General features: G+C 38.0%; 1 long non-coding RNA gene and 1 pseudogene across 1 annotated transcript; both read left to right on the forward strand.

The window, feature by feature from the left end:
* Positions 1–2,840: 2,840 nt before the first annotated feature.
* Positions 2,841–5,049, forward strand: LOC111197867 (annotated as a pseudogene).
* Positions 5,050–5,204: 155 nt separating this feature from the next.
* On the forward strand, positions 5,205–8,334 carry LOC111211755. Its single transcript, XR_002662693.2, has 3 exons — positions 5,205–7,055; positions 7,148–7,247; positions 7,655–8,334. It is a non-coding gene; the product is annotated as an uncharacterized LOC111211755 (long non-coding RNA).
* The last annotated feature ends 234 nt before the right edge of the window (positions 8,335–8,568 follow it).

An 8,568-nucleotide genomic window follows, 5' to 3' on the forward strand; every position in this document is an offset into this window, starting at 1 on the left:
CGTGAAGAAACCAAAGACGGACATGCATTCTTATCTGGCGGACCATCCGGACAGTCCCGCAAGCGTCCTTATCTTTACCCCGTGCATCCATCTGGTTCGGATGAACCTGGACATCTTGACTAGTCTTCTCCATTTTCCGTGCCTTGACCAGATCTAGTCTTCTCCATTTTCCGTGCCTTGACCAGATCTAGTCTTCTCCATTTTCCGTGTCTTGACCAGATCTAGTCTTCTCCATTTTCCGTGCCTTGACTAGATCTAGTCAAATTTATATTTTCTATGCATTGTTTTTCTACATTTCTATTTATTGTCTTTGACTACAAAACACTATAAATATGTAGTCCCTTTGATGAATAAAAGCAGTTCATTTTGGTTGTTTATTTTCGATTCTTCTTTTCTCTGAGTGAGAGAGAGAGTTCTTAGCTAGTTCATCGGTTTGAACCGGCTTGTTGATTTGGTGGTCAGCCAATCATCTTTTGTGTCGTTTGGTGGTTAGCCAACACACCTTCATCGTTTCTTAGGTGGTTAGCCTTAGATCTTGGGTATATCAAGAGCCATTCCGCATCTCTTGACGATCCTTTCAATCCATCTCAGTTCCAGAAGTGCTGTTTGCCTTCTCGGATCATATCCAACACCCGGCCAAAGCCATCCTTCCCGTTTTGGGCGTATCACCACAGCTCCTACCATACTTCTCCCTCTGCTGCACCCGCTCCTGCTCCTCTCGCTCCCGCTGCTGCAACCGCTCCTGCTCCTCCGGGTTCTCCGGGAGTGATGAGTGTTGCGGAGTTGGTTTGACAGCCCGGTCGTGACCATCTTCCCTATCTCACTCCGTATCCACATGGACGGGGTCAAACATGATAATTAAACATATTTTTTTTTCATTAAAATTTGATTCATTATTAACCGTTTGATTAGGTTCAACCGATCCGGGAACGGGATCAGCGCATGGATCAACCGTATGATATACTCGGCCCTCGACAAGGGACATCCGACTTTCACTGACTTCCCTACCGACAAGCAGCATCTGTGGTTTCGTCAGTTTGCGGTAAGTATTCTAATTTTTTACTTATATTTTTAATTTTTAATATAAATTTTCTACTAATTGTGTTTTTTTTCATCAAGAATTCAACTGGAATTCCGATGAGACGCTCTTTATCTATCACCACTTCGTCCATAAAGTTATGGACAACTATGGGAAGCAGGTCCACGAGTGGAAGAAGAAGTGGGAAATCAACAAGGTTTGTTTTTAATTTATTAAACAATTTTTTAATTTATTAAACTATTTTCTAATTTATTAAACTATTTTCTTTTTTTTTTTAATTAAAAGGTCCCAAAGCCGATAAACAACACGGTCTGGACGGAGTTGTGTGCGCATTGGGATAAGGAAGAGACGAAAGAAACTTCTTCCACCAACTCCACCAACCGCAGGAGCTACCGTAAAGGGAAGGGTGTCTTCAAGCATAACTTGGGTGCTCAATCTATTGCCTCTCTGGGAGATCGCTTGGTAAGTTCAATCACTTTTTCTTCAATTATTTAAGTTTTGAAATTTTATTTTTTGTGCATTTCTTCTAATTTCTAATGTTTCTTCAAGGCTTAAGAAAATGATGGCGAACCGGTTGATGATCTCGCCCTAATAAAAAGGGCGTATACCAACAAGAAGACCGGCCGGATTGATGACAGTCTTGTGAGGGAGGTGGTCACCCTGGTCCAAACTCAGGTGCAAGACGAAGTGTTTCAGCTTCAAACCGAGGATGACGCTTCGACGGCTTCGACCAACTTGTCCCGGTTTCGAATCAACGAAATCGTTGAATCCGTAAGTTCTTTTTTTTTAAAGTTCAATTCATTTATTTCTTGATTTAAATTTGGCTATTTTCTATTTCAGTCGGTTCCAAAGAAGAAGGGACGTTTGGTCGGTTTGGGTCGTCGCACCCGGTCGGTTCCTCCTTCTTCTGCACCACCGCCTTTTATTGATCCAGAAGTACTTACGGCTCAGTTGAAGGACAAGGATGATCGCATATCTTTGTTGGAGACCCAGATGGCGGCACAACAGGCGGGCTATGAGGCACAGAGGAGGTTGAACCAGCAAATGATGGAGATGATGCAGAGGATGTACCCGAACGAGGTGTTCCCGGATGTGCCAGACCCGTAGTTTTTTTTTTTTTTCAAAAACTCGGAATGTTTTTTTTTTATTTGTACAACTTTGAATATTAACTAATATGATTTCAATTTTAATTTTAATTTTATATTTTCGAAATTTAAATTTCAAAAATTTTACTTTTTTAAAAAAAAATTAATTTTTTTAAAAATTCCGAGGAAATGAACCCTCGGAATATACCGAGGGACATGTTCCTCGGAATATACCGAGGGACTCATTCCTCGGAATATACCGAGGGACTTGTTCCTCGGAATTTTCCGAGGGTTCATTTCCTCGGAAATTCCCGATGAAAATTCCGAGGAACATTTCGTCGGAACTTCCGAGGTAAATTCCGAGGAAGTTCTCCCTCGGTATATTCCGAGGAGCTTTCCGATGAACTGGTGGTCCCCGGAGTTTCCTCGGAAATTTGTTTCCTCGGAATTCCGTCGGAAAATCCCGAGGGATTTCCGAGGAAAAATGAATTTCCGAGGAGTTATTTCCGAGGACTTGTTCGTCGGTATGTCGTCGGAATAACGTTATTCGGACGACATACCGACGATTTTTTTCCTCAGTATGTCGCTGTTTTCTTGTAGTGTGATCATTATGCGATTTTGCAGGAATTTACTATGACATATATGATATATGTCTGTAACGGCCATTTAAGTTCAGCAATTCCACAAATGCAATGAATCAAAAAATTTTGGGGAAAACCGCCATTTAAATCCCAAACTTTCAAAAAATAAGCTAAGCAAAGCTCTAACTTTTAAGCAAGCCAAATAAATACTAAACTTCTTAAAAAATTCCGAATTAATCCTAAATTTCTATTGACTCAGCCATTTTAGTCATGTACGAATCAAACGTTAATTAGAAGTTTACGTCTGTTAAATAGTAAAAACGGTGAATTGGTGACTCAATAAAATTAAGAGTTCTTCCCTTCTTCGTGGACTGCAATCTTTAATTGCAGAAATTTTAATTGCAGAAATATTTATTTTTCCTTTTAACCATGGGTTAAAATAAGGTTCGTGAGTTTCTGATACGGTAAATCCGTATGAAAGCTTCAACAACACAATAATGGAATAACGTTCATGATGGAATAACGTTCATGATACGAAATACCCTTTCTCGTACTTCTCAAGAGTATATATGAAGAATCAACTCAAAAAACAACAATGAGAGAACTCTATTAAAGAGTATCAAGAACTCAGAACAAAGATGAACAAAACTTTTACCAAAAAAAAAAAAAGATGAACAAAACTCTAACAAACTCACGATCTATTTTCTTGGATAATTCTCCAAGTGAAAGCATACTCTGTTTTTGTACTTTTTGTCACTCTCCCTCACTTAGATGGCATAGCCAGTGACGTGTCACACTGATCATGTCCATCCTCACGGTGCGTTTTAGCTCGTCTCGTTACAAGCTTATTCCTCTGCATCATCAATATTTTCAAGTCCCCAAGATTTTCACCTTCTTTCTTTCTGCAATCACTGGAAATTTTATTGGATTTAGTTGGTTATGGGAATTAGGGTTCACTACTCGAGCAGAATTCCTAATTTTAATGAATCATCAAAATGCACTGTTTTACTATTTAACAGACGTAAACGTCTAATTAGCGTTTGACTTGTACATGACTAAAAAGGCTGAGTCAATAGAAGTTTAGGATTAATTTGGATTTTTTTTTTAAAGCTTAGTATTTATGTGGCTTGCTTAAAAATTGGAGTTTTGTTTAGCTTATTTGTGAAAGTTGGGGATATAAATGGCTATTTTCCCAAAGATTTTGTCATTCTATAGGACACTTTCCTCATTTGGAGTTAGATACAAAATGAAAACCTTTGGTGAAAAATAGTTCCTTTTGAGTACTCCTTTACAATGAAAGAACATGCATACTGATGCAAATTGAAAATAAATGGTGGGTATAGTGTCTACAAATTCAACACTTTGTCTTAACTTTCATTTTGTTTTTAATCACAGAAACATTTGACAAGCATGGTGGAGAAAGCCTCCATTGCAGACGTGATGAAAGTATTAATTGCTTCAAGAAAGCAAGACATGCATCAGTTATGGACCACATGCTCTTACCTAGTCGCCAAATCTGGTCTTACAACAGAGATTCTAGCCAAACATCTCCCAATTGAACTTGTAGGCAAGGTTGAGGAATGAGGAGCTTCGTCTCAAATCATCGATACCTCTACGTTCTCTAATGCTTCACCAACATGACCAAAACTCGGCTCTAAACCTAGAGGACCAGAAGATCAAGAGGATGAGACGAGCATTAGACTCCTCAGATGTTGAGCTAGTGAAGCTAATGGTTATGGGAGAAGGACTCAATCTAGACGAGTCATTAGCTTTGTTTTACGCGGTGGAGAATTGTAGTAGAGAGGTTGTGAAGGAACTTTTTGAGCTTGGAGCAGCTGATGTGAACCATCCGGCAGGTCCCACCAGGATAACCGCACTCCACATCGCGGCAGAGATGGTCTCTCCGGATATGGTGGCCGTGTTACTCGACCACCATGCTGATCCAACCGTTCGGACAGTTGATGGTATCACTCCTCTTGACATCCTTAGAACCCTAACGTCGGATTTCTTGTTTAAGGGGACAATTCATGGATTGACTCACATTGAGCCTAATAAGCTCAGGCTTTGTCTCGAGCTGGTCCAGTCTGCTGCAACTGTGATTTCTCGAGAAGAAGGGAACAATAACAATAACGTTAACAAGTACACCGTGATCTACCCTAGGATGAAAGACGAACACACGAAGGGGAGTAGTTTGGATTCAAGATTGGTTTATCTTAATCTGGGTGCTACAAATCCGGATCTTGGAGATGAACATGGCAATCAAACGGAAGGAACAAGCCTGCATCATCATCATTATCATGACCCGTCAACGATGTATCACCATCATCGCCACCACCACTTCTAGGTTTTTTTTCTAAGACGATCATTTTCTAGTTATGATAAGACATACTCAAGAACTAGTTAATTTTTGGTTGTGGTCTTTTTCTATGTGAATATGGACATGCCAACAAATGTAAACGTTTATTCCATGAAAAGTGAAAGGAAATGAGAAGACAATGAGGCCACAAACAAAAGGGCCATATATTTATGTTGATGGAGAAAAGATTGTGAGTTATATATGTTTATGTAGAATATAAAAAAACAACAACAATTTGTTTGTTTTTGGAATCAATGAAGCCTTTCATAAAAAAAATCAAACACTAAAGTTATTTTTGACCATATATATTTTATAAACTAGAATAGATATACACATCGTGGAAGTATTTGTATAACAAAAAAAATTATATAACTATCTCAATTATCGAAGATTTTTTTTTAATTTAAGTCATTTGAATTGTCACACAAGTCAGAAAAGTCATTTGAAGCCTTTCATATGATTATAAAATATACACTTCACTTGAATTTTCATCTGTTAGTTTCAGTACACTTTTTATTGTATAGTCAAACAATAGCCTGTGTTAACTTCACTACAATGTTAACATGTACAATAGGTTAAACCCAAGTAATTATTCGACTCTTTGAAGAAATCTCGCAGATTGGGTAACATGATTTCGATGGAAATCAAACTGACTTTCTCAAAATATTCGGGGTCAACAATCTGTTTCTCTATAAGAACTATTATATGACACCTGATGTTTTATAAATTATGACTTCATTTCTATATATTTACGAAAACAAAGTTTAAAATTCTCTCAAAATATTTACAATTAACACAATAATAGAGCAATGTTCTCTCCAAAACATACATGACACCTCAGCTTTTAAAATGACCGAGGGATCTGACATGTCATTAACCGAAAAAAGTTGAGAATCCAATAGAAATATTTTGTTTCTCCACATCATTTTTGTCTTGTGCTTCACCTTTTCTTCTTCGTTTGTATCCAATTCCACCCCTTTCACGTGTTCTTCGAAGATTTGCGATCAGAAATATTGAAAATCAGATGGGTTCTTGGCTCTCTATGTTTCTCTGCTATTGTGCGGCCTCATGTTCATGCAATAAGCCCCCTCCTCATGCCCTAACCACCGTATATGTCGCCTTCGATCAGATTGTCTCTCTCTCTCTCTTATGTCGGAACCGCCGCGTTTCTCGATGTCTCCTCATGCCGCAAAGCCTCCTAGCCGTAACCACCATACATGTCTCTCTCAATTAGATATTTTCTCTCATGTCGGAACCACGGCGTTTCCGGATGTGAAAGCAGCTCGAGTCGAGCTGAGAGTCAAAACGAGCGATGGGTACCACAGCCTTTCTCCGGAGATCGAGTATAGCGTAGAGTGAAATTGGATGTTCTGCTGTGGCAAAAAGACAGAAGTGGTAGTTCTGTGGTGTTGTGTTCCCTCATGTGCCTGAGATCTTGAAAGGTCTTCGTTTTGTAGGTTTAATACGTCCGTAAAGATTTCAGTAACATTGTAGTGAATCCTTTTGCTGGTGTACAGATCTCAGGAACGACGTTGTCAATCATTTGTCATAGAAGACCTTACAAATGTAATGAAATTAGGTTTGGTTAAAATTTTAGATTCTGTTGGGGCCATGATCCATTTGTGGTTGTTATTTTTGTTAAAACTTGCTGGTTTCTTGTGTTCAGAAGCATCGTACTAAAACCACATGTGGTGTTGTGTCCACATGGTTTCTTGTGTTCAAAAGCATCCTTAAGAAGCATATGATCAAGTTCACCAGTGTGACTGTTTCTAGCTACCAGTACTTGCTGGACGTATAGCTAAGGAGTTGCAGAATTGGAAGTGTTGCCAAGTACTTGCTGGAATTGATCACTGCTCCTGCATGCACTCTTTTTGATTATGACAATGGGAGAATAAAAGTTGATCATGAAGTTGTTTATGCTTCTTCTTTTTGGTAGGGAATTAAGGTTAAGACATCAGTCATCATATGCTTACCTCTTTTGGAAGAGCAACCAAGTTCGTAGCATTATTTTTCTTAAAAAACTTTGTTTTTGTTTGTTCTATTTAGAATTGTTTAATAAATTATTATTTTATTGATCTCCCTGCAGATAGATTGCCAAATAGAGGCCATTAATACCAATTACTTTTGTAGTCATTCCCAGGGTCCAGAAAAATCAGTTGAAATGGCGCTTTAGTGTACCCTTTGAGGTATGTTTCCCTCATGATCTCTTTAAGTTTAGAAACCACAGCCATGTAATTTTCATAAAAGTTTGTTGATTTTCAGAGAGACATGATACATAGATATTGCTATGTAGACATATTTATCTTACTTACAACTTCCATCGGTTCTTGGAGATGGTATAAGAAAAAAGTATCCTCAAATGTGTGGTCGACAGTGATTGTCTACTTTATAATATCATAATTCTAGGGAGTTCTTTTCCCTGAACCATAGTCACGTCTATAGTGGCTTAAGGTTATTAACCCGTATGACTCTTATCACGCTAGACAGTCACTTGAGGCCATGTCAAAGACCCAAACAAGTCTTTTATGAGTTTTAGTTTGAACTTTTGAGTTGAGATTCTAACATATCATGTGTAAATGTGATTTTGTTGCAGGCGGAATCAACAAGTGCCACAAACGAGTCAGTTCTAAAGGTTCCGTTGGACCACGGGAAGCAAGCAGCAGGAGTGATAAAGCCGCATGACAGAGAAGTGGTGTGCAGAAAGTTAGTGATGCATCTGTGGTCAAGATCATCAAGGTAGATGATTGATAAAATGGTAGCTATAATCTTTTTGCTTCAATCCAATGCCGGAGTGAGTATATTAGTTTGTTCTCACATATATGTAGTTTAATGAACAAGCTCATGCATTGCTAAAATGTTTGCGAGAGAATGTAAAATTAGATTGATGAAGGTTATACTTGCGTTCCATCTGATTGATGTCCACTAAAATTCCATACAGCTACGGGACGAGCAATTGATAATATATATATGTTTGATTTATTTGTAGATGAAGCAGTTGTATACATTATCACCCGACCACGCAATCATCAACAACTTCTATTTGAGAAAGAAACATATTAAAATCATCGTATTGTCTCACACTCTTCTCTAAACCAAGTGGACTGCAATTTAATTAGTTTTACTAAACAGTTCCAAATCCTTTCTCTTTTTGAAGCTTCTTGATGTAGTTATATTCTTGTATCAGCTGGTTTTCACTAATCAAAACAATGGCTTCACAATGTTTCACTCTACCATTAACTTTGACTTTAATTGATCTTATCATTGTTTCTTCAGAGAAATAGTAATCTATTAGATCAAATAAGAATATGGCATACAAATATTCATACTCAGCACACTCATATAATGGTTGTGAATTGTCAGGAACTTTCTCCCATAAAAGTGGAAAAGTCCGACTAAGATTCAGCTTCTGTAAAACATCCGGAAAATTGAAAATTATGTAAAATGTTTTGGATGGGAATATGCAGCTAAACAAATCAAGATGGGATAATACAAACAATTTTTAACTAT

This window comes from Brassica napus, chromosome C6, assembly GCF_020379485.1.
Source record: "Brassica napus cultivar Da-Ae chromosome C6, Da-Ae, whole genome shotgun sequence".
NCBI classification, from domain to species: domain Eukaryota; kingdom Viridiplantae; phylum Streptophyta; class Magnoliopsida; order Brassicales; family Brassicaceae; genus Brassica; species Brassica napus.